This window comes from Callithrix jacchus, chromosome 5 (assembly GCF_049354715.1).
Source record: "Callithrix jacchus isolate 240 chromosome 5, calJac240_pri, whole genome shotgun sequence".
NCBI lineage: Eukaryota > Metazoa > Chordata > Mammalia > Primates > Cebidae > Callithrix > Callithrix jacchus.
The window spans coordinates 151,861,844-151,889,511 of record NC_133506.1 but is presented as its reverse complement, the minus strand read 5'-3'; the positions used below and the strand labels follow the sequence as shown (position 1 = coordinate 151,889,511).

Sequence of the window (27,668 nt, the reverse complement as noted above, 5' to 3'; positions counted from 1 at the left end):
TCTAATACTAAAGAACTTTTAAAAGGTTCAAATGAAATAATCATTAATTAAAGGAAAAATAAGAGTATCTTTTAATCACACTGAGTATTAGGAAGGAAAATTAATGAAATATTCATTCTTTAGTATTACCAGACATAAACAAATGTTCACAGGTGAAACTAGAGACTACAATAAAAAAATAAGTAAGATCTTTTCATTGAATGGAAAAGGAAAACAAAGTATTGATGAGCAGTCATAACAATAAGCAATCCAATTTTTTAGTTGATCTAGGCATCCAAATCAACTAATAAAGACTGGCATCTGCCAGTTTCATGTTAATTTTTTTTAAAAATTCACAGTGTGACATTAAATTCACAGTCACAGAAATCAAATCACTACTAGAATCCATACTTGGCCATGTTAATTAAAAGCTGTTTTTCCTTCTGGGATTTAACTCCAGGCTTGAGGTAGAATTCAAGGAAAAACATAAAATTTTGTGAAGAGTCTAATAACTGAAGAAGGCAGTCTTATTCACAACTGGTACCTCTTACAACCAGCAGATGGTGCCCTCCATAAAGACAACTCTTTAGCACACAGTAATTAAACAGGGTAAGAAGTTAGGCTTATTCTTGTCAAGGGATAACCAAAAATCTAATGGGAGTTTTTCTTAAGAGAAAAAAAAGACTAAGTAAATTATGTTATTCTCCCCAAGCATATAACTTGAAGTCCATGTTTACATATTTCCCAACTGTTTAAACAAAAAGCTTTTTTCAATATACAATTTTATGACTAATCCACCATGCAGCATGAATTAATCTTTATTAATTCAAAATAAGTATATTTAAGTTATTCCTCATGTTTTCTGGTAAGACAACATAACGGTGAATACTTTAGGAAGTTCTTTTAGAAACTGGACCCTTACTTTGAGTACATATTTTTGTTAATGTTTATTTGTAAAAGGGCAAACATGGTCACTCGCCTACACCATTTTTTAAGGACCATCGATGTTATGAAAGACAGTAAAGTTTAACTGGCTCAAACAGAAAAGGATCCCCAGGCCCTGGAATATCTCAATCTGCATCAGTTTCTAACAGCACAGAAAGTATTCTGTTAAATATCTTTAAAGTAATTCTTGTATATTAATAGTGATAGTATCTCTCATTTATTGAGTGATTAGTATTTCTCTCGTCAGTAGTCAACTCGCTAACCCATGGCAGGGGCAAATAAAATTATTCTTTCTATTCACGTCAATTCTCAAACACACATTCTTGTACAACCCCCCCACCTGGGTGGACTGCTGCTTCTTCATTGAGAAAACAGAAGCGCCATCAAATAGAAACTTTCTCAGCCTCTCATCACCAAATTTACATGCCTACGTACATCTGCACCCATTCCCTCCCTCTCTCCCTTCTTTCCTTCCCTCCCTCCTTCCCTGATACCAGAAAGGAAATAGCCCTCCTCATTTCAGAAAACTAACCCCTACATAAGTACACAAAATCCCATCCTCTACTGGTTTCTCAGAGACTTTTACTTGACAAGTTATCTCCTCTTTCCCCTGTATCAGCATCCTCTGTATCTACTAGATACTTTATCTTAGCATTCAAATATATTCTATTATTGGATGGGTGGAAGAACTTCAGGCAGGAAGGGAAAGAAAATACAACATACCTGTTTAGACAGGTATTGTCCTCTCTCCCAAATTACCTTCACAGACAAGCTTCTCAAAAAGTAATTTATATTATCTACTTTTAATTCCCATTCACTATTCATACTAGCTTCCAAACAGTTCCCCACCCCCACACTCCGCCTCATCAACAAAATGCTTTTGCCACAGTTACCGTGGCAGATTGCAAAAGATGGCAACAAATTTTCCATTCCTTGTATCTACACCCTTACAGTGTGACTTTGTTGTCCATCAAGAAATAAAAGTGTTTTTTCAGATCTAGAATCTGAAATGGTCTAGGAATCTTTTGGCCAATGGGACCTTAAGAAGCTTAGTGTTTGTGCTATGGGTTAGCTCACCTACTGCTCTTGGAATTCTGCTACAAAAATGTGAGCAAGTCCAAGCTATCTCAACAGAAAATGAGAACGTATATGCACAGAGGCAGGTGCATTGTCCCAGCCATGGTCATCATGAACAAACCAGCCCTAGCCAAACCACCAGGTGATCGCAGAGGCACATCTGCAGATGCATGAGCAACCCCAGCTAATATCAGCTAAACCTGGCCCAGATCAGTAGAACTGCAAAGTTAAGCCAAACCCAAATTGCCAATAAATCACCAATATACAGAACTGGGAACAGATGTTTTCAGTAATTAAGTCTTCAGGTGATTTGTGATGCAGTAAAAGCTAACTAAAAGTCATCAGTTGGCCTGTATGTTGCCTAATGAAGTAAACTTTTTTCTAATCCTTATTTTATTGATCCCAACAGTATGATACACAGTTGACCACAGTCTCCTCCTTGAAACATTATTTTCCTTTTGTTTCTACTACATTTTACCTTTGCCTGATTTTTTTCCTACCTTACTGGTCATTTCTTGACTTCTCTTCTACTCAACCTCCAAATATCAGTAACTCATCAGAGCTCAATTCTCTTTTTACTGTTTATGTTTTTCTTCCAAGGCTTTTGTCCTAAGCTTTCTTTTAATACATACTCCACAAAGATCTCCCTTTTCAACTCCAGTCCACATATACAATTGTCTACTTAACATTTCCACTTGGGTATTCTCAAAGATACCATGAACATTCTCAAAACTAAACAAAATGTGTCCCAATTTTTTTCTCCCTCCAAAAAAATCCTCATTCTTCAATCCTCTCCCTCTTCAGTGTGTGTTGCCTTCATGTACCCATTTCTTCCTCCCAATTCTCCAGGAATGAAGCTTGGCTATCCCTTTCAACATTTACAATTAACAATCAAGTCGTGTAAATGCTACCTTGCAAAATGTAAATGAAATCCGCCCTTAATCAGCCGTTACTCTGCCACAACATAAATCTATGCCACATCCAATTCATTCTTCAGAGAGCAACCAGAATTTTAGTAAGCTAATCTCCTCATATCACTGCCTTACTTAGAATTGTTAAACAGGTTCCCACCGCCCTTCGAATAAGTTCCAAATATACTAATCTGACCATTTGCTCATTACACTCCAGTCACATCTCTATTCCTTGAAGACACTAAACCAAGATCCTTCTGTCTCAGGCTGTGCTATTCCTTCTGCTTCAAGAAACTTTTTCTCCTCTCTAGCCCTCATGCCTGGCTAACACTGCTCTTTCAAGTCTCATCTGTCAATCAGGGAAGCCTTCCCAAATCTACTCAGTCTAAATAAAATCTCTACTATATGCTCTCATGCCACCTCTGCACTTTTCCTTCCAAGAATTTATCATAAATGTAAATAGAAATTATCTAATGTATTTCCCCTTATGAACTGTAAACTATAAAGAACAGTTTAGGGATCCTAATTTGTTCACTGCTATATACCTAATTCACAACACAACGCTGGTTAAAAAGCAAAAGCTGAATAAATGTTCTTAATAAGATGAACTATATAATTATGCCCATTTATAAACAAAACTCAGGTTCAGTTCAAAGAGGTTAAATAACTAAGCTAAAGTTATCAACCACTAAACTGAAATTGATCCATATCTGATTTCCAAATTCCCTTAACCTAATGATTTTCCAGTCTCTGGCACACTGTTGAATCCTCTAATAATCAGACCCAAACACTTCTATATGAAAAAAGCTCCATGAGGAAATTTACATGCAAAGTTTAGTAACATTACAATATATTGCCACTTCTGCCCACTATCCTTGTGAGCATTTCTGATACTTTATATACATAGGCATGACAGGTTTAAATTTTTAAAAATAGATCATGGTTTTCAACGCTCTTTCAAGTACACATTTTTCTCCAAAATTCTATAAAAATAGGAATTATCCTCATTTTTCAGATAAAGAAAATGAAGTTCAGAGAGATTCAGAAAGCTGATAAACTTGCATACAGTCACCCTGTAGTAAGTGGCAAAGCAAAGACAAGAGATCAAGTTTACTGGTTTCTACTTCAGGTTCTTTAGGGGACGCTGAATTGGAAATTAAGAATCAGAATACTGAAAAATCAGAGCGAACTGAACAGAAACAAAAATGTTAGCCCATACAAAAACGCAAGGCACAAAGATATTTTAGCTTAATTAGAAGACTAGAATGGCACTAATTAAAAAGAAAGGCCAGGCATAGTGACTCACACCTGTAATCCCAGCATTTTGGGAGGCCAAGGCAGGAGGGCCATTTGAGGACAGAAATTCTAGACCAGTCTGGGCAATACAGTGAGACCTCTGTCTCTTCCAAAAAAAAAAAAAATTTAATTGGCTGGACATGGTAGGGCATGCCTGTAGTCCTAGCTCCTCAGGAGGCTGGGATAAGAGGATGGCTTGAGCCCAGGAGTTCAAGGCTACAGTGAGCTATGATTGAGTCACTGCACTCCAGCCTGCCTCTTAAAAAAGACAGTAACAAGTATTGTTGAAGTTGTGAAGAAACTGGAACCCTCATATTTTGTGGGAATGTAAAATGCTGCAGCCATTTTTGGAAAACATTTGACAGTATCTGAAAAAGTTAAATGTAAATTTACCATATGATCCAGTAATTCCCCTTCTAGGTGTCCATCCAAGAGAAAACCTATATCCACATAAAGACTTTTACTGGAATATTCAGAGCAGTATTATTCATAATATCCAAAAAGTATAAACAATCCAAATGTCTATTAACCAGTGAATGGATTAAAAATAATGATACTAACTGGAATAAAAAGGAAAACAGTACTGAAACAAAAGTGATTCGACTAGATTCTCTGCATGTACATATACAGGTACACATATTGGTGAAGGTGTTATAAAAGAAAGTGGGACCAGTTAATCTAAGGCTTTAAGTCTCTGATAAGGAGTAAAGAGTTTGGTCATTATCACATAAGGCAGTTGTCTGTCCTTCCTTCCTTCCTTCCTTCCTTCCTTCCTTCCTTCCTTCCTTCCCTTCCCTTTCCTTCCTTCTTTCCTTCCTTCCTTTTCCTTCCTTCCTTCCTTTTCCTTCCTTCTTTCCTTCCTCTCTCTCTTTCTTTTCTAAGAAATATAAAGAGCAATTAGATTGGAATTTTAGAAAGAGAATTTCCAAAGACAAAGAAAGACATACCAGCTAGAACACAGGAAGACTATGGGAACGTATGAAGAACTGCAAAGGGCTCACTGAAGCAGTAACAGGAAGCTCTGAACAAGTGGAAGATAACATAAAAATATTCAAAGAGCGGATATAATAGATAACAGGAGAAAAGTATAGTTTACTAAGAGAAAGAGGTTGAGACAGAAGTAAAATCCAGTAGACACTGCATAACACTACAATGTATCTCTTTAAGATAACAATAAACTGGGCATAAATATATCACCCATATTAATATCTAAGGACTCAACGTACCATACTGTACACAGGGCAAATTAGAGTACAACTGTTAATTCTACCTAACTAAAAATAACACAGTATCCATGATAATAAATATTTAATTAACAAATCTGCTTACAAAGTTACGTACCTTGTGCATAAAATATTAATAATGAGTAAACTGGGAGGAGGGGTTACAAGAAAAAGGAGGATGTCAAGTCCACCAAAAAGTTTAATTTGATAAAGTTTCTCAATAAATTTCCATATAATGGGAAAAACTTACCAAAATCATTATAGTACATAAACACTTGATTTATTCCTTGATTTTGAGGGAATGCATACGGATTAATATTACCAAATCTAATCTAAATCTGGTCTCACTAATTACATCTACCTTATAGGGTTCCTGACTAAAATCAACTTTGTTTTGTGACCATGTCATCCAAACACAGATAGCTGGTTTCGCTTCTATTTTCTTAAACAGTTTTATTAAGATATAATTCACATATCAAGTAATTCATCTTTCAGAATGTACAATTCAATAGTTTTAGATCTACTACATTAATTTTTTGTGTAAAATATATGTGACATAAAATCTACCATTTTTAAATCTACAATTAAGTGACATTAATTATATTTACAATGTTGTGTGACCATCACCATTTCCAAAACTTTTTCATCACCCGAAACAGAAAGAAACTTGTAACCACAGAGCAATAACATCCCATGCCCTCTTTTCCCCAGCCCCTAGTAACTTCTAACATACTTTCTGTCTCTATGAATTTGCATGCAAGTAGAATCACAGTTATTTGTCCTTTTCTGTCAAATTTCACTTAGTATTATTTTCAGGTTCATCCCTGTTATGGCATGTATCAGAGAGCTTCAATTCTTTTTATGACTGAAAATTATATGTATAAACCACATTCTGTTTATCCATTCTTCTGCTCGTAGACACTTGGGTTGTTTCCATTCTTGGCTATTACAAACAATGCTGCAATAAACATTGCTGTAAAAATACCCATTTGAGTCCCTGTTCAATTCTTTTCAGTATATAGCTAGCAGTGGAATTGCTAAATTTATGGTAACTTTATGCTTAGCTTTTTGAAGAACCACCAAACTGTTTCTCACAGCAGCAGCCGGCTACACCAGCAAATGAGGGCTCCAATTTTTCCACATGCTCTCCAATAGTTTTTTTCTGGTTTGGTTTGGTTTGGTTTGGTTTGGTTTGGTTTATAAACCAAATAATGGTTGTAAACCTCATTATAGTTTTGATATTCATTTTCCTAATGATTAATGGTGTTGAGTATCTTATCATGTGCTTATAGGTCATTTGTGTATCTTTGGAAAAATGTCTATTCAAGATCACTGCTCATTTTTAAATTCGGGTTTTTTTTGTTATTGACTTGTAGGAGTTCTTAATACATTATGGACATTAAATGCTTCTTAGAGATACGACTTTCAAATGTTTCCCTCTGTAGGTTGTGTTTTCATTTTCTTGATAATGTCCTTTGATGCACAAAAGTTTTTAATTTTTATAAAGCCCAATTTATATTTTTTACTGTTTGTGCTAATGAATTCAGGGTCATGAAATTCTACTCTTCCATTTTCTTCTACAAGTATATAGGCTAAAATCTTGTATTTACATCATTGATCATTTTGAGCTCATTTTATCTACTATGTGAAGTAGAGGCTGACATAATTCTTTTGCATGTGGAAATCCAGTTGTCCCAGTGTCATCTGTTGAGGATTACTCTATCCGTCTTTTTTTTTTTTTTTTTTGAGATGGAGTTTCGCTCTTGTTACCCAGGCTGGAGTGCAATGGCGCGATCTTGGCTCACTGCAACTTCCGCCTCCTGGGTTCAGGCAATTCTCCTGCCTCAGCCTCCTGAGTAGCTGGGATACAGGCACTCGCCACCATGCCCAGCTAATTTTTTTGTATTTTTAGTAGAGACGGGGTTTCACCATGCTGACCAGGAGAGTCTCGATCTCTTGACCTCGTGATCTACCCGCCTCGGCCTCCCAAAGTGCTGGGATTACAGGCTTGAGCCACTGCGCCCGGCCCCTTCTTTGTTTCTAATAAGGATATCCTGGTTCCTTATCTAGAAATTTTGATTCAGTAGGTGTGAGGAAAAGCTTCAGATTCTGCCATTTTTAAGGAATGTCTCAGACAATTCCTATGGTCAAACAAGTTTAGAAAACAGTTTAGAATACAACTTCAGGTGCTCAATCCATATTGTAAAGCAGACAAAGAACTCTGTTTTTTCCTTAAATCCTGACTTTGCCTTCAGATACATATTCTTAGCCTATACTATATCCAGCTGACAATTTAGGTAAGAACTCTTAATTATCACAAAAAGCTGTCAACTTCACTGCACCTTTGATCTCTAAAACATAGGGGTCTGTCAATCAAACTTGCCACAATACAGACTCATATCATTCATTCTTTCAACAACAAATATTTATTGAGCACCTATTATACCCAAGGCACTGCTGACTGGGGAATACAGTAGAAAAAGGCAAAGATTATTGTTCTCATGGCATAACATATTTAAGTTGAAGAAAAACAGACAAGAAGTGTCCGTGTGTATTTAGACAATGTGAAACGTTACGAAAAATAGGGGTCACCCACTGTGGCTCATGCCTGTAATCCTAACGCCTTGGAAGGTCAAGGTGGGCGGGCTGCTTGAGCCCCAGAGTTTGAAACCAGCCTGGGCAACATGGTAAAACCCCACTACTACAAAAAACACACACAAAAATAGTCCCAGCTAATTGAGAGGATGAGGTGAAAGGATCACCTGAGCCTAAGGATGTCAAGGCTGCAGTGAGTTCCGATCCCACCACTGAACCCCAACCTGAGTGACAGAGTGAAACCCCATTTCAAAAAAACAAAAAAAGAAAAAGAGTAAGTAGGGGTGGCCAGGCATGATGGCTCATGACTGTAATCACAACACTTTGGGAGGCCGAAGCAGGTGAATCACTTGAGATCAGAAGTTCAAGACCAGCCTGGCCAACATGGTAAAACCCTGTCTCTACTTAAAAAAAAATACAACTAGCCAGCCATGGTGGCAGATGCCTGTAATCTGATCTACGCAGGAGCCTGAGGCAGAAGAATGGCTTGAACCCAGGAGGCAGAGGTTGCAGTGAGCTGAGATGGCATCACTGCACTCCAGCCTGGACGACAGACTGAGACTCCGTCTCAAAAAAAAAAAAAAGGTAGGAGAGGGAGCTGTTTTACCTTGCAAAGACTGGAAAGGACTCTATGATGAGGTGATATTTGAGCAGAAACCTGAAAAAGAATGATGATAAACCATGCAAATACCTGAGGAACAAATACTCAAGATATAGTGAGGCACAAAACTTTTAACCCTGCACCGCCACGCAACTATTATCAAAGAAAGTCAGAGAACAAGTATGTTTCTGAAGGACTTTTTAAAGAATTCCCATTCATCTCTTCCTCTAGATCAGGGATTCTCAATCTCATCACTCTCAGATTTTTTGCCAAAACTTCTTTATTGTGGATAGGGGTCAGGGTGCACCTCTGCATACTTGAATGTTCACAGCATTCCTGGGCTCTGCCCACTAGACACCAGTAGCACACACACAATCATCACCATCCCCAGTTGTGACAACCGAAAATGTCTCCAGACATTGCCAAGTGTCCTCTGCAGGACAAATCATACTACACTGAGAACTACTGTTCTAGGTGTGTTCTTACACTCAGGTTCCACATAGGAAACCCATAAATGGGTCTTTAGGAGGTCTATGAACTATCTATAGTCATCTAAAAAGAGTACATAAAGTTTGCATGCATATGATAATGTACTTTTTTTCTGGGGAGAAGGATCAGAGCTTATGATGTATCCTCTAACATCTACAGTGCAAAAAGAAAATTAAGGAACACTGCTTCTAATATCTCAAGGGTGTTAAAGAACAACAACTGGAAACTCCAAATTTGAGCTACGTTTGTCTTGGCCCCTACATATTCACTTTCAGTGAGTTGAATGCACTTGGATATCTTCTTTCTTTTCTTTTTGGCTTTCATTAAGTAACTCATTAGCCTATAAAACTAGTCACAAAATTTACTGAAAGATGCTTTTGGAAAATCATCAACCCTGGTTTTATTATCATCCATATTTAACAAATGAAGAAAATTAGGTCAAGAGAAATTTGCTGATTTTGCCCAAGATCAGAAAGTTCCAAAATGGCAGAATTAGAACTATACCATACTTGCTTACATGGTTATATGGCTGGAAATGGCCATAGAGGCACACCCAACTTCTTAGTTTATTTCAAAAATAAACTATAAAAGCACTGTAAGTAAGGTACAAAACCAATAAATCAAAGGGCATAAGATGAATAAGAAATGCAGAAATATCAACCATTAAGATTAACACTAACAGCTGCTAAGAAGTGAAGCTTTATGTAACATCTGCATCCTTGCTGAAACCTAATGTGTCAGTGAGTAATGTAACAGGTAACTCTTATCAAGAATAAACACAGAAGTGAGTTTTAGTCACTCCTTTTTATCCCTCAATGCAAGCCAAAGTACAATTCAAAGTATGTACTTAAAGTATGATTCAGTAGAAACAATTCTACAGGAATGGGAGACAACACAAGGTATCTAAAAAGTCAATGATCTCATCTCAATGTCTGCTTTGTCCTAGAAGAAAAGGAAAAAAAAATGTATCAAACAACTTAGAAGAATGATTCTTCAAACTTACTTTAATCATGAAACACACTCTTCTAACCAAAACATTGTAACAATGTACAATATATCAAACAGGTTAAAAGAGAACTGCTCTGGCTGAATTAAGTGATGGGTATTCCAATGTCCCCAACTTCTCTTGTCGAGAAGGTCCACAGAGAAAAATCTGAAAACCAGTGATCTGTCAGATGTTATTGGAAATGTGAATTATTACAGCCTTTCTGTAAAGAACTGCATTAATAATATCCATTAAATTTTAATGACACATTCCCTTCAACCCAGCAATCCTCTTCCAATTCTCAAAGGAATAAAAATGTCAATACAAAGGTACTAGAATATTTATTTCAGCACTATTTATTTTTATTTTTTTGAGATGGAGTTTTGCTGTTGTTACCCAGACTGGAGTGCAATGGCACGATCTCGGCTCACCGCAAACTCCGCCTTCTCGGTTCAAGCAATTCTCCTGCTTCAGCCTCCCGAGTAGCTGGGACTACAGGCGTGCACCACCATGCTCAGCTAATTTTTGTATTTTTAGTAGAGATGGGATTTCACCTTGTTGACCAGGATGGTCTCGATCTCTTGACCTTGTGATCCACCCGACTCAGCCTCCCAAAGTGCTGGGATCACAGGCGTGAGCCACCACGCCCGGCCTCGGCACTATTTATAACAAGTGGGGAAAAAAAAAAAATCTGACATCAACAAGGGAACAGCTATATGAAGTGTGGTAAATCTTTACCATGGAATATTATGCAGTCATTACAAAGGAAAAATTATAATAGTATTAGCCAATAATACTAATGTACTAACGAGTGGGAAAAGCATTATATTTGAGTGTATGTGTGGGTTTAATAATTTTTTTGTAAAATAACTACTACTATAACATTCACCAAAAAAGCACCTATGGGGCAAAAAAAAAAAAAAAAAACGCGCACACACACACACACACACACATACAAAATGTAAAGAATTAAATTAATGAGAAGTATACAATACAATTTCTTTCTTTTCTTTCTTTCTCTCTTTCTTTCTGAGTCTTGCCGTCTCACCCAGGCTGGAGTGCAGTGGCACAATCGCAGCTCATTCTAACCTCCACCTCTACCTCCCAGGTTCAAGCAACTCTCCTGCCTCAGTCTCCCAAGTAGCGGGGCTCACCTGCCACCACACCCAGCTTGTATTTTTTTGTAGAGATCGGGTTTCACCATCTTGGCCAGGTTGGTCTCCAACTCCTGACCTCAAGTGATCTGCCTGCCTCCACCTCTCAAAGTGCTGGGATTACAAGTGTGAGCCACCACGCCCAGCCCAGTATTACTGTATTATTATTTCAAGTATGTAAAAATAGAATATAGAAATAATTTGAGCATAGAATGGAAGAAAGGATAGATCTCTTATAGATACCTTATTTCAAAGTATATGTAATAAAGCATTTTTTAATAGCAATCCTTAAAGAAAGAAAACTAATAATCTATAGGTATTATGGACTGCCTATCCTTCAAGACTTTTCTCTATTAACATTTTTTCCCTTAAAACTGAACTTTAAATGAAGACTGGCCAATACATATATTCTGGATTATATACTCTGGCAGGAACCAAGAGAGTAAATATTCTGATGTCAAAAGTGCTTCTGCCTTTAACAAATACAATCACACAATATCATCCTCTCTCCTCCTCCTCCCCCGCCTTCTCTCTCTTTCTCTCCATTCTTACTTTCTCCTCCACCTCCCACTATAAGATCTTAAATGGTACAGAAGAATTCAATTAGATGGCCCAACCCTCATCTCCATCCTCATCCCACCTAAAGTCTCTTCCAGATCTAAAACTACAATTTTATTATCTTACTATATCACGTATTGCAGTTTTTGGCAATCCTTAATACTTATCACTCCAACAATATTAAATATAATCTGTTCTTTACAGATCAATTAATGTAATCACTGCAAGTACTAATTTGCAAATTAATTTTTCTCTTTTTTCCTTCATTTTCTCAGGAAAACAAACTCACTGGAAAGAACTGCAATATAGAAAATGGTTTTCCGACAGACCGACTCAAGATGGCGCAGTGAGAACAACCCAGGATTGAAGCTCTCGGTGAACGCGCGGAGGGTGAGTCCGGGCCGCATTTCCAGACGGATCTTTGTTGCCCACAGAATGGGGAAATTCCCAGGTATAAAAGAGACGCGGGATGCCAGGGCAGAGGTTTTGGCTGGTGCAGTCGGGGGCCGGCACGCAGCACAGCGACACTCCACAGCGCTCCGCACAAAGCGCACTGGTCCGGGTGCCCTGTTGAACCAGCAATCTGAGACTTAAGAGGGTAGACTGGCATATCCATCTGATTGAACGGGACTTAGAGAGTGAGCCAGGCCAGGAGATTCGAGGGAAACAGCATTTGGGCCAGCGCAGTGGGACAAACAAAACGGCGATTCCAAACGCTCTGGCTGGAGAGTTTCACTGCGGGCACAGCTGAACCCAGGACGGTGCAGCTCGGTGGGGGAGGGGCGTCAACCATTACCGAGGCAATCTGCCCCTACTGAGGTAAACTCCCATTGCTGACGCAGCCTGCCGTTGCTGAAGCAACCTGCCACAACAGAGAGACTCCGCCGCAGGGCATAGCCCGTGGCAGCAGGGTGGCGACCTCAGCAGAAGGGCAGAGCCTGCAGCAATAGGGCGGACCTCACACCAGAAGGGTGGAGCCTCGGCAGGCAAATAGTGACTAGACTGCCTCCAAGCTGGGCAGGACAGCGTAACGGACACTCATAAAGAAAGCCCCAACCCCCCAAGACAGAGCATCTGACAAAAAAAGGGTTTTTTTTTTTTATGAGTTCTGCTACAGCAGAATTAAACGTAGCAGTCTAACAGACCTGAATGAACAACAGAGCTCACAGCTCAGCACTTGAGCTCATATAAAGTAGAGACTGCCTCCTCAAGGAGCTCCCTGACCCCTCTATATCCAGAAGACTGACATTTGGCAGGCATCATTCTGGGACAAAGATAGCAGAAGAAGAAACTGGTACCATCCCTCACTGTTCCGCAGCTGCTATAGGTGCACCCCAGACAAGCAGGGCCTGGAGTGGACCTCAACAGTCGTACAGTGGAGGGGCTAGACTGGTAGAAGGAAAACCAAGTAACAGAAATACTTCATCATCAACAATCTGGGCATCCACTCAGAGACCCAATTGAAAAGTCAGCAACTACTCAGATGACAGGTGGATAATTCCACAAAGATGGGAAGAAACCAGTGCAAAAAGGAGGAAACAACCCAAAACCAGAACACCTCGCCTCCTACAAAGGACCAAAACTCCTGACCAACAAGGGAACAAAGCTGGACAGAGAATGACTGTGATGAAATGACGGAATTAGACTTCAGAAGGTGGATAATGAGAAACTTTTGTGAGCTAAAAGAACATGTTTTAAATCAATGCAAAGAAACTAAGAACCTTGAAAAAAGATTTGAAAAAAGAATCGAGGAAATGATAAAAAGAATGGATAACTTAGAGGGGAATATGAATGAATTGAAGGAGCTGAAAAACACAATACGAGAACTTCATGAAGCATGCACAAGTTTCAACAGCCAAATTGACCAAGCAGAAGAAAGAATATCAGAAGTCGAAGATCAACTCAATGAAATAAAACGAGAAACCAAGATTAGAGAAAAAAGCGCAAAAAGAAATGAACAAAGTCTCCAAAAAATGTGGGGCTATGTGAAGAGACCTAACCTACGTTTGATAGGTATACCAGAATGTGACGAAGAGAATGAATCCACGCTGGAAAATACTCTTTAGGATATTATCCAGGAAAATATCCCCCACCTAGCAAGGCAGGCCAACACTCAAATGCCGGAAATACAGAGAACACCACAAAGATATTCCGCAAGAAGAGCAACCCCAAGGCACATAATCATCAGATTCACCAGGGTTGAAATAAAGGAGAAAATACTAAGGGCAGCCAGAGAGAAAGGTCGGGTCACCCACAAAGGGAAGCCCATCAGACTCACAGCAGATCTCTCAGCAGAAACTCTACAAGCCAGAAGAGAGTGGGGGCCCATATTCAACATCCTTAAAGAAAAGAACTTTCAACCTAGAATTTCATATCCAGCCAAACTGAGCTTCAGAAGTGAAGGAAAAATAAAATCCTTTGCGAACAAGCAAGTATTCAAAGATTTTGTCACCACCAGGCCTGCTTTACAAGAGTTCCTGAAAGAGGCACTACACATAGAAAGGAACAACCAGTACCAGCCATTCCAAAATCACACTAAATGCTAAAGAGCATCAACATAATGAAGAATCTACAACAACTAACAGGCAAAACAGCCAGCTAGCATCAAAATGGCAGTATCAAATCCACACATAACAATATTAACCCGAAATGTAAATGGACTAAATGCACCAATCAAAAGACACAGACTGGCAAATTGGACAAAATCCAAAACCCATCAGTGTGCTGTATCCAGGAAACCCATCTCACATGCAAGGATACACAAAGGCTCAAAATAAAGGGATGGAGGAAGATTTACCAAGCAAATGGAGAGCAAAAAAAAGCAGGAGTTGCAATTCTCATCTCTGATAAAATAGACTTTAAAGCAACAAAGATCAAAACAGACAAAGAAGGTCATTATATAATGGTAAAAGGATCGATACAACAAGAAGAGCTAACGATCTTAAACATATATGGACCCAATGCAGGAGCACCCAGATACATAAGGCAAGTTCTTAATGACTTACAAAGAGACTTAGACTCCCACACAATAATAGTGGGAGACTTTAACACTCCACTGTCAATATTAGACAGATCAACCAGACAGAAAATCAACAAGGATATCCAGGGCTTGAACTCAGACCTAGAACAAGCAAACCTGACCGACATTTACAGAACTCTCCACCCCAAATCCACAGAATATACATTCTTCTCAGCACCATATCACACCTACTCTAAAATTTACCACATAATTGGAAGTAAAGCACTCCTCACCAAATGCAAAACAACTGAAATCATAACAAACAGTCTCTCAGATCATAGTGCAATCAAGTTAGAACTCAGAATTCAGAAACCAACCCAGAACCACACAGCTTCATGGAAACTGAACAACTGGCTCTTGAATGTTGACTGGATAAACAATGAAATGAAGGCAGAAATAAAGAAGTTCTTCGAAACCAATGAGAATGAAGACACAACATGCCAGAATCTCTGGGACACATTTAAAGCAGTCTCTAGAGGAAAATATATAGCAATAAGTGCCCATATGAGGAGAATGCAGAGATCCAAAATTAACACCCTATCATCACAATTGAAAGAGCTAGAGGAGCAAGATCAAAAAAACTCAAAACCTAGCAGAAGACTAAAAATAAGTAAGATCAGAGCTGAACTGAAGGAGATAGAGACACAAAAACCCTTCAAAAAATCAGTAAATCCAAGAGCTGGTCTTTTGAAAAGATCAACAAAATAGACAGACCACTAGCCAGACTGATAAAAAAGAAAAGAGAGAACAACCAAATAGATGCAATAAAAACGATAAAGGGGAAATCACCACAGATTCCACAGAAATTCAAACCATCATCAGAGAATATTACAAACAACTCTATGCACATAAACTAGTAAACCTGGAAGAAATGGATAAATTCCTGGACTCCTGTGTCCTCGCAAGCCTAAACCAGGAGGAAGTCAAAACTATGAATAGACCAATAACAAAGGCAGAAGTCAAGGCAGCAATTAAGAGCCTACCACACAAAAAAAGCCCAGGTCCAGATGGGTTCACAGCTGAATTCTACCAGACACACAAAGAGGAGCTGGTACCATTCCTTCTGAAACGATTCCAAATAATCCAAAAAGAGAAAATCCTTTCCAAATCATTTTATGAGACCAACATCATCCTGATACCAAAACCCGTTAGAGACCCAACAAGAAAAGAAAACGTCAGGCCAATATCCATGATGAACATAGACGCAAAAATCTTCAATAAAATATTGGCAAGCCGACTGCAACAGCAAATCAAAAAACTTATTCATCATGATCAAGTAGGATTCATCCCGGGGATGCAAGGCTGGTTCAACATACGCAAGTCTATAAACGTAATTCACCACATAAACAGAACCAATAACAAAAACCACATGATTATCTCAATTGACGCAGAGAAAGCATTCGACAAAATTCAACAGCCCTTTATGCTAAAAACCCTCAATAAACTCGGTATCGATGGAACGTATCTCAAAGTAACAAAAGCTGTTTACGACAAACCAACAGCCAATATCATACTAAATGGGCAAAAACTGGAAGCATTCCCTTTGAAATCCGGCACTAGACAAGGATGCCCTCTGTCACCACTCCTATTCAATATAGTACTGGAAGTTCTAGCCAGAGCAAATCAGGCAATAAAAAGAAATAAAGGGTATTCAAATAGGAAAAATGGAAGCCAAATTGTCTCTATTTGCAGACGACATGATAGTATACCTAGAAGACCCCATCGCCTCAGCCCAAAAACTCCTGAAACTGATAAGCAACTTCAGCAAAGTCTCAGGATATAAAATCAATGTGCAAAAATCACAAGCATTCCTATACACCAATAACAGACTTAAAGAAAGCCAAATCAAGAATGAACTGCCATTCACAATTGCTACAAAAAGAATAAAATACCTTGGAATACAACTCACAAGGAACGTAAGGGACATCTTCAAGGAAAACTACAAACCACTGCTCAACGAAATAAGAGAGGACACAAACAGATGGAGAAACGTTCCATGTTCATGGTTAAGAAGAATTAATATCGTGAAAATGGCTATACTGCCCAAAGTAATTTACAGAATCAACGCTATCCCCATCAAGCTACCATTGACTTTCTTCACAGAACTGGAAAAAACCACCATGAACTTCATATGGAACCAAAAGAGAGCCCGCATAGCCAAGTCAATTCTAAGCAAAAAGAACACAGCGGGGGGCATCATACTACCGGATTTCAAACTATACTACAAGGCTACAGTAATCAAAACAGCATGGTACTGATACCAAAACAGAGATATAGACCAATGGAACAGAACAGAGACATCGGAGGCAACACAACATATCTACTATCGTACAATCTTTGATAAACCTGACAAAAACAAGCAATGAGGAAAGGATTCCCTGTTTAATAAATGGTGTTGGGAAAACTGGCTAGCCATGTGCAGAAAGCAGAAACTGGACACCTTACACTAAAATTAACTCCAAATGGATTTAAGACTTAAACATAAGACATGGCACCAGAAAAACCCTAGAAGAAAATCTAGGCAAAACCATCCAGGACATAGGAGTAGGCAAGGACTTCATGAACAAAACACCAAAAGCATTGGCAACAAAAGCCAAAATAGACAAATGGGACCTAATGAAACTCCACAGCTTCTGCACGGCAAAAGAAACAGTCACTAGAGTGAATCGGCAACCAACAGAATGGGAAAAAATTTTTGCAGTTTACCCATCTGACAAAGGGCTGATATCCAGAATTTACAAAGAACTCAAACAGATTTACAGGAAAAACAACAAACAAGCCCATTCAAAAGTGGGCAAAGGATATGAACAGACACTTTACAAAAGAAGACATATATGAGGCCAACAATCATATGAAAAAATGCTCATCGTCACTGGTCATCAGAGAGATGCAAATCAAAACCACATTGAGATACCATCTCACGCCAGTTAGAATGGCAATCATTAAAAAATCTGGAGACAACAGATGCTGGAGAGGATGTGGAGAAAAAGGAACACTTTTACACTGATGGTGTGAGTGTAAATTAGTTCAACCATTGTGGAAGACAGTGTGGCAATTCCTCAAGGCCTTAGAAATAGAAATTCCATTTGACCCAGCAATCCCATTACTGGGTATATATCCAAAGGACTATACATCGTTCTACTATTAGGACACATGCACACAAATGTTCACTGGAGCACTGTTTACAATAGCAAAGACCTGGAATCAACCCAAATGCCCACTGACGATAGACTGGATTGGGAAAATGTGGCACATATACACTATGGAATATTATGCAGCAATCAGAAATGATGAGTTCGTGTCGTTTGTAGGGACAGGGATGAATCTGGAGAACATCATTCTCAGCAAACTGACACAAGAACAGAAAATGAAATACCACATATTCTCACTCATAGGCGGGTAATGAAAAATGAGAACACATGGACACAGGGAGGGGAGTACTAAACACTGGGGTCTACTGGGGGGAAAAGGGGAGGGCCAGCGGTGGGGGGCGGAGCTGGGGAGGGATAGCCTGGGGAGAAATGCCAAATGTGGGTGAAGGGGAGAAAGGAAGCAAAACACACTGCCATGTGTGTACCTATGCAACTGTCTTGCATGTTCTGCACATGTACCCCAAAACCTAAAATGCAATAAAAAATTTTAAATAAAAAAGAAAATGGTTTTCCTAGAAAAAAAAAATTTCTTTTCATACCCCATGCAAACATAAAAAAATTAAAAACTTTCTTCCTCAAAAAGTAAAAACACACACAAGAAATAAACTGTATTTTTTAAAAGTACCAATCAGAAACAAACATAAAATATATACTGCCTTGTGAGATGCAAATAACTCAACAGAGCAGCTTTGTACAAGTATCTATAACTAAGTCTACAAAGTTGACTCCATTATCTCTTCTATAAAATGTAGATAGTATGTATCTGCTTCATTACTGTACAGATTGTAAAACACTGCACCTGCAGTTACAAACTATACAACGCCCCCTAGATAGCACAGCAAATTCATAGGCATTGAGGGATATTTTCAGTTCTCAAGGAAAATACAGCTGTTTTCAAGATCTCTCAGACACCAGGTAAACTTAGGAGCTCAAGGTAGTTCCATTTGAACATGAGATCATTGTTCCACCTTCCTTTTGAAAGTAATATATATTTGAGAAGCTGGGTTTGAGGGCAGCTGATGTGATAAAAAGTACTAGACAGAAATCAATGGGAAACAAAGGTGGCAGTGTTCAATCTGATTCTAAGACTTAAGAACTTAGCATATGCCCAACAGGCACACACATCGGATCAGTAAGTTTATGTTATTATTTAAGCATAAAAAGGAAGTGTTTTTATTTGAACGTATAATTTTTAAACCATAAATACTTATTAGGCTACTTGTATCTAACTAAAACAGAACTGTTATATTCTATTTTGGCTCCATGAAAAAATGATGAGACACTAAGGACACCATGAAGAGAAAACATTGGAAAATCTCTCACTGTATATTTATAAGGGATTCTCACAGATGTTTGTAAGTTGCAGTATTGTACAACATCTATACTCTTTCTTCACTGCAGACAGGGCAAAGAAAACAAAAAAAAAACATGAAGACTGAAAACATGACAATAATGAGTAGGATGGTGACAGGATGCTCATCATCACATTTTGTTCTAGAAAAAGCAGGAGGCAAAACTAAAGTCTGACTACAATAATTAGAGGAAAAAAATCCCAAATGTTGCTTATTTAATGGTTTAAAGTCAAGGTCTAATTCAGTCCTAAAGCCTTGATTATCTTGGTTTTCCTAAACTCTTTAGCAGATGAGCCCTCTTTTGAAGCCAAATCTCCCACTAAATTCTAAATTACAAAATACAGAAAAAGCAAAGTGCTGTTTGTGGTTGAAAAGAATCACAGGACCACAGTCTGGCTTATCTCCCTCCACACCTGTAACTGCATTCACAGGGGCCTCTAGCACTTCTACAACTCAGTAGGGAAGGGATTATGGGTGCCCCAGAACTTCAATTAGAGCAGCTCAGCTTTAAAAACATCTCATTTGAATACTGGTCTGAGGCTGGGTGCGGTGGCTCACGCCTATAATCCCAGCACTTTGGAAGACTGAGGCAGATAGATCGCTTGGGGTCAGGATTTCAACATGGCAAAACCGCATCTCTACTAAAAACACATAAATTAGAGGGGTGTTGGTGGTGCGTGCCTGTGATCCCAGCTACGCTGGAGGCTGAGGCATAAGAATCGCTTGAATCTAGGAGGCAGAGGGTGCAGTGAGCCAGATCATGCCACTGCACTCCAGTCTGGGCAACAGAGCGCAACTTTGTCTCAAAAAAACACAAAATCAAAAAAATGAATATGGTCTGGGCTACAATTCATAGACTAAAAGCTAGAACAATTATTTTCAACCTTTTTTTTTTTTTTTTTTAATTGCAACACAACCTAGTACATATAATACACTGGGGGGAAAAAGTCTCATTAAACAATATCCTGTGTGTACTTCATTCTAAGGTTTTCTACCTTAACTGAAACCCAATTTACAAATTCTAGCCTAAGAAATTATCTCAATGACTTCTCAAAATACCCAAAATTAATTAATTAAAATAAAATTCCACTTACACATAAAACACCATAAGGATAAATCAACAAGTACATCAGGAGACTCAAATAGTCCAAAAGAGGTGCACAAACTGAGAAACATAAACAGGTAAAATAAAATTAAACATTAATACAGAAAAACACAAAATAATTTTTTTTTTTTACTTTTAATGGTGTCAATAAAATGTCCAGAGATTTGTATATGTAAAGTAAAATAGGTTAGCAAGGCATAGTAGTGCACACCTGTAGTCTCAACTACTCAGGAGGCTGAGGCAGGAGGATCATTTGAGCCCAGGAATTCAAGGTTGCAGAGAGCTATGACCTCGCCACCTCACAGCCTATAGTCCCAGCTACTCAGGAGGCTGAGGTGGGAGGATCGCTTGAACCCAGGAGGTCAAGGCTACAGTGAGCTGTGATCATACCACTGAACTACAGCCTGGGATACAGAGTGAGATCTTGTCTCAAAATGAATGAATAAATGAATGAATGGATATGGCTTAAAAATTGAACATCCATTTCCAGTAGTATACATATTAATACTATGTATCCTGAAGGGCCCAATAAATCCAGCAGAAAACTGTTGTCACATTCCTGAGCTCACACTGGGTAAGGAAAATCTACAAGAACCTATCCACACCCAACCTTCATTTCCACACTCACCATCTCTCTCCCATCTACACAAAAGCAGGGTAAACTGAAACCCAAAAAGTAAGCAGTATGTACTTGGAGATGCAAAAGAGCAAATGCTGATATGCCAATTAAGCTAGGACCCTAGAAAATTCTCAGGTAGGTGACAAATCCATTTCTCAGTAGAAGCAAATGCCAATCTTCCGTGGAGTTTAAAAAAAAAAAATCCTCAATTTAGGCTCCCAAATTTTCCACATATCAAGCTCAACAAAACATGAATGAGTCCTTCCCAAGGACCACCAAACACATAAGAAAACCAAACACCAAGAATGATTCATGCCCCAATGAATTCAAATACTGAAATTTCATTGCCAAAACATAAAATAGGAATGTTAAAAGAAACTTTTAAAAAATGGTATCAAAAAAATCAGCAAGCAACAAGAGGCTGCTGCAAATAACAAGAGAGACTGGACAATAACAGAAATGCTTTAATGAAAATTATTCATTTCAAAACCTCAATAGACAGGTTAAGCAAATTAAACATGTCTAGAGTTTTATAAAAATTAGTAACTTGAAGAAACTACCCAAAATGCAGGGCAAGAGACAAACAGATGAAAAATTTTAAATGAAATTAGGAGATGCTGGAGGACAGAAAGACAACTTTGAAATCTCAGTAAGAGAAAATAAAGAAACTCTAAACAAGAGAGCAAAATATAAATACACAATCGCAAGTATAATCTGGGGGATAAAAGGGAAAATAAAATGCTAGGCAACATCAACATGGAAGTTGGAAGGGAAGTGTTGACCAGATTGGTAAAACAGCCTTTGTGTCAATTTTGCAAAGGGCTAAGGAATTACAGATACAAGGTAAAATTTTATGTGCAATAATATTTTCAAAAGGTTAGAAATAGATTATAAATGGTAATTTCCCTAACAGAAAGAAAAAAGAAATGGATTGTGGAAAAATGAAAGTAACTAAACTTTTTTAAAAACAAAAAATTGAAGCAAAGAAAAAGGAAAAATAGGGCAAGTAGAAAATGAAATTTATGGCCAGGTGTGGTGGCTCACATCTGTAATGCCAGCACTATGGGAGGTTGAGGCAGACAGATCACCTGAGGTCAGGAGTTGGAGACCAGACTGACCAACATGGAAAACCCCTGTCTCTACTAAAAATACAAAAATTAGCCGGGCATGGTGGCATGTGCCTGTGGGCCCAGCTACTTGGGAGGCTGAGGCGGAAGAATCACTTGAACCGAGAAGGCGGAGGTTGCAGTTAGCCGAGATTGCACCACTGCACTCCAGCCTGGCGACAGAGCAAGACTCCATCTCAAAAAAAAAAAAATACAAAATTAGCCAGGTGTGATGGCACATGCCTGTAATCCCAGCTATTCAGGAGGCTGAGGCAGGAGAATCACTTGAACTCAGGAGAGAGAGGCTGTGGCGACCCGAGACTGCACCATTGCACTCCTGCCAACAATAGCAAAACTCCATCTCAGAAAAAAAAAAAAAGAAAGAAAGAAAGAAAGAAAACGAAATGTATAACAAGAAAGGTAGGTATGAAATCTCCCTTGCAAAATTAGAACAGTGAGAGAAAGCTAACATAACTGACTCCACCTTGCTTCTAACCTCACAAGCAAATTGCCTTTGCGTATTCCTATACATAGGTCAGGCTAACTATGGCAGGAATTTATAGTTTAATTTTAAAGCAAGGAGGAGAACGCTTCCTCCCTTCCCAAAACTAATCTACCCCTCCTTGTTCAGGGACTGAAACCAACTTTGTAAAATAAACACCATCTCTCTCCCCCAAGTTTAGAATTATGGTAGGGGCCTGAATTCTACTAAGATACAGGCATAGTTAAATAGTACCAGTCATTGTTCCCTAACCCCCTTTTTTAGAATTACTTGCTGATCAGGAATGATGTAGCCGGTGGTCACAAGACATGTAACTTCCCCAATTGCTTTTACAGATAACATCACTACTGTGAAACCTAAAACTAATGTTTGAGATATTTTTCAGACTTTGCATTCTGTTCTACCAACTGATGCCATGTAGGCCGGGGACCCATACCAAGAAAATGACTCAATTGGTCCTGCATCCCTCACCCAGGAACTGATTCAGCACATGAGAACAGTTGACATCCCTGTGATTTCATTTCCAACCCAACCAATCAGTAGAACTCATTCCCTTAGACCCCTGCCACCAAACCATCCTTAAAACCCTGGTCTCCAAATTCTTGGCAAGGCAGATTTAAGAACTATCTCCCATTCTTTTCACTCAGCTGCCTTATGATTAAAGTTGTTCTCTGTGGCAATACCTATTGTCTTAGTGTACTGGATTTTTCTGTGCAGCAGGCAAGAACCTGAATGGGCTGAACAGGTACCTACATTCTCATCAGACCAAACAAATTTTTAAAAATACAGAATTATAACACATACAGAAGCCATCACAAAATAATTAGAAGATTCAAATTACCAGAAATTTTTTTAATTTATATTGACTATTAAACAACATGAAAATAACAGAAACTGACAGACCCAGAGGGACAAACCAGCAAGTCCACAACACAATACCAAAGTTTTAACACACTTTTTCCACTACTGATAGATATACACCAGAAAAACTAGTAAAGACATAGAAGACTTAAACAAAATAATTAAGAAGTATGCTTTGTTGGTCATTTACAGAACTTTGTAACCTTACACAGTCTTTTCAAGCACACATATAACATTTACAAAAACTAATGACAATCTGGGTACATAAGCCATGTCTCAAGAAATTTAAAATAATCCAAATCTCGCCCACCACATATTCCTTACTAAAGTATAATTAAATCAGTAAAAAAACAAAAACTCATTTCTATATTAGGAAATGTAAAAACACACAAATAACTATAACTGATTAGTAAAGAATGTAATATATATAAAACTTGTAGGAATTAGGAAAAGTGGTACAGTAAGGGAAATTTATAGCCTTAAATGTTTATACTGAAAAGAAGAAAGTTTAATGCTAATAAGCTAAGCATCAAACTAAAGCGAGTAAAGAAACTAAGAATAAAATAAGAATGAATTCAAACAGAGAAAGAAGATAAAAAAGAGCAGAAATTAGTTCTTAAATAAGAGAATGCATCTAAATAGCCCAAAATTAGCAAGTCTCTAGTGAGGATGATCTAGGAAAAAACAAAAAAGACTAACATTAGGGGAAAAAAATTAGATGTTAAATACAAAGATTAAAAGATAGTGAAAGAATGATAAAGAATAGTTCAATCCAGAGACTGGCAAATTTTTTCTTAAAAGACTAGACAGTAAATGTTTTTGGCTTGGGGCTCATACCTTCTGTCATAACTACTCATCTCTGCATTTATAGCACTAAAGCAACCAGACAATATGACTAGGTGTGGCTATATTCCAATAAAATTTTATTTAGAAAAAGAGGCAGGCAGCCTGGGGCCACAGTTTGCTGAATCCTGCTTTATGCCAATAAATTTGCTATTTTAGATGATATTTCCTAGAAAAAAATATAATTACCAAAATTATTCAAGAAGAAATTTAAAACCTGAATAGAGCAATAATCATTAAAGAAACTAAGTTCAAATCTTCCCAAAAAGAAACATCAAGCTTGATGAGTTGTTCTAAATTTTCAAAGAACAGAACTGTCTCCATCTTATACAAACTATTCCAGAACACAGAAACAAAGAGAATACTTTCCACCTTCTCTTTTTTTTGAGACAGGGTCTGGCTCTGTTGCCCAGGCTGGAGTGCAGTGGCACAATATCGGCTCACTACAAACTCCGCCTCCCAGAATCAAGCGATCATCCCACCTCTGCCTCCCAAGTAGCTGAGACACAACACCACGCCCAGCTAATTTTTTTCTTTTTTGTAGGGATGAAATTTTGCCATATTCCCCAGGCTGCTCTCAAACTCCTCGGCTCAAGTGATCTGCCCACCTTGGCCTCCCAAGATGCTGGGATTACAGGCATGAGCCACTGCACCTGGCCATTCCATCTCTTTCAATGAAGCAAGTATAAATTTGACATGAAAACTCATAAACATACATAGGTTAGCCAGATAATTTCAGCAATGTATTTAAAAAGACAACTGTACCACAGGGCTAACAGAATTTTCCACAAAAATGGAAATGTTCTGTAATTTCTGCTTTTCCAATATTATAGCCATAACCACAATTAGCACTTGAAATACAGCTAGTGGTTATTAGGTTGGCCAGTGTAACTATATCACAATCAAGCTTGGTTTATTCTAATAATGCAAGGTTGGTTTATTATCAGAAAAATTTATTATCATTCACTACACTATGAGATAGAAAGAAAACTGTCAACAGATGTAGAAAACAGTACCCATTTGCTAAAAACAACATGAAAAAGAACATGTTTATCTGACAAAAGCTATCTACCAAAAATTAACAATAAACATCATTCTGAATGTTGAAACACATCAAGCATTTCCTCTAAAGCTAGAAACAATCAAAATCCCATTATCACTACCACTTTTTAGCAGTTACCAAAGGACCCTGGCCAGCACTAAGAAAAGAAAAAGAAATCAAGAACATAAGGATTGGAAAGAAACTACAGTCTCATTACTTGCAGGTGATAGTAATGTCTACACAGAAACTCAAAAAGTATTATGAAAATTAAAGCTTAGCAAGGTGAGCCAAAAAATCTGATTTCCATACACCAGCCAAAGCGGTGAAAATGTAATTTTAAATCAAAGTTTATTATAAGATACATTTATAAAAATCTAACCAGGCGGCCCCAGACACGGGCTTCCCGCAGCAGCACCCTCAGCCCACCCGCTGTGCCGCTGCCTCGACCCCCCAGCTCTGGGGGGCAACGAGGGGGCAGTGAAAGGGGTACTGCTCCTCGGGCATTACTTAGAGACGCCAGACCATTCCGCCTACCCGCCGACCCTCCCTCTCTCCTGCCCGGGCCTGCCAATTATCTGCCAGAGGGACAGCTGGCCCAATATGTCAAGACCTCTGACCACTAGATCCCCTGAATCTCCACTGAACAACCAAGGCAACCCTACTCCAGCATAACTCACAAAATTAAATGCGCCTGTCCACATTGATGTGGGCAGCCACATGTATACCAGCAGCCTGGCCACCCTCATCAAATACCCTGAATCTAGAATCAGAAGACTTTTTCATGGTATGGAGCCCATTGTTTTAGACAGTCTCAAACAGCACTATTTCACTGACAGAGATGGACAGATGTTCAGATATACCTTGAATTTTCTATGAACACCCAAACTCGTCAATCCTGATGATTTCAAGGACTACACTTTATTATATGAAGAGACAAAATATTTTCAGCTTCAGCCCATGTTGCTGGAGATGGAAAGATGGAAGCAGGACAGAGAAAGGGAAACTGGTCACTTTTCAAGGCCCTGTGAGTGCCTCGTCGTGTGTGTAGCCCCAGATCTCAGAGAAAGGATCATGCTAAGCGGCAACAAATCCTTGATAGAACTATTTCCAGAGATCGGCAATGTGATGTGTAACTCTGTCAAAGCAGGCTGGAATCACAACTCGATGTACGTCATCAGGTTTCCACTACATGGCTACTGGCACCTCAACTAAGTCTGGGTCCTTGAGAGGTTGCAGCAAAGAGGATTTGAAATTGTGGGCTCCCGTGGGGGAGGCATGGACTCATCCCAGTTCAGCAAATACGTCCTTCAGCGGGAACTGAGGCAGGCACCCCACGTACCCTCCATCATTCCGACAAAGGAAGAGCCTCTGGATTAAACGGACATATTTCTTACGCAAAAAGGAAAACACACACAACCAGTAACTCAAACAAAAAAAAAAAGGGACATATATGTGCAGTTGGGATAGCAAATAAAGTCCTGGACCTAAAATTGAATAAAATACACATTTACATCCAATAGTGACCACACCTGTATTCATATGGGAACAGCTGGAATACTGATATCCTCAAGGTGCAAAAAATATATATATATACTATATATAAATTAAAAATATATTTTTTATAAATATATATTTTTATATTTATAAAATATATATATACATATTTACATTTATAAAACATATAATATATATATATATGTCAAAAGATATGAAATAGAAAAAAGAGGAAAAAAAAGGTGATAGCTGCAGCTGGTGCTGTGATGGCTGTGAAGTGTCCTGGGCCTCCCTCCTGAGGCCTCTGACCAATAAATAAGCCATGAGTGGTGAGGACACAGTCTCCTTCCAGTTTCCATTGCCAACAGCCATCTGTTATTTCTTTTTTCCTTTTTTTTTTAAAAAAAAAAAACAAAAAAACACCTTGAATCAAGTTTCTCTGTATATGGAGGTTGCATGTCTCTCTACGCAGGGACCAGGCAGGACTTCAGAAAAACCCTCATGAGCACATTGCATTGGAAAGATGTTAGACGTGAAATTTTAAACGTAGTTTGTACAGAAGTCACACTTTTTTGTCCACCTCACAGATGTGAACTTTACTTTGTTTTTGAACTGATCAGTTTTGCCAAGGGGCCAGAATTATTCCTTGTTAGAATCGCTCCAGTTCAAGTTTGCTGCTTTCCTACAATTTTTCAAATTTTATAATGTATTAAATACAATAGACTGTTTTAAAAATAAGGTCTTAAGAAGAATAAAAAAG

The 27,668-nt window shown here is 38.4% G+C and overlaps 1 protein-coding gene and 1 pseudogene across 15 annotated transcripts in view; one reads left to right on the top strand and one right to left on the bottom strand.

The window, feature by feature from the left end:
• PDS5B (PDS5 cohesin associated factor B) overlaps positions 1-27,668 on the bottom strand; it is a 200,013-nt gene that overhangs the window by 148,983 nt on the left and 23,362 nt on the right. The window contains exon 2 of one of the 15 annotated variants that reach the window (XM_054256758.2): positions 10,656-10,760. The exons of the other annotated variants lie outside the window; for them this stretch is intronic. The gene's annotated coding sequence lies outside the window, so the exon portion shown is untranslated. The remainder of the gene's footprint in view (positions 1-10,655; positions 10,761-27,668) is intronic. 15 annotated transcript variants of the gene reach the window in all.
• On the top strand, positions 25,798-26,791 carry LOC103793503 (BTB/POZ domain-containing protein KCTD1 pseudogene; annotated as a pseudogene).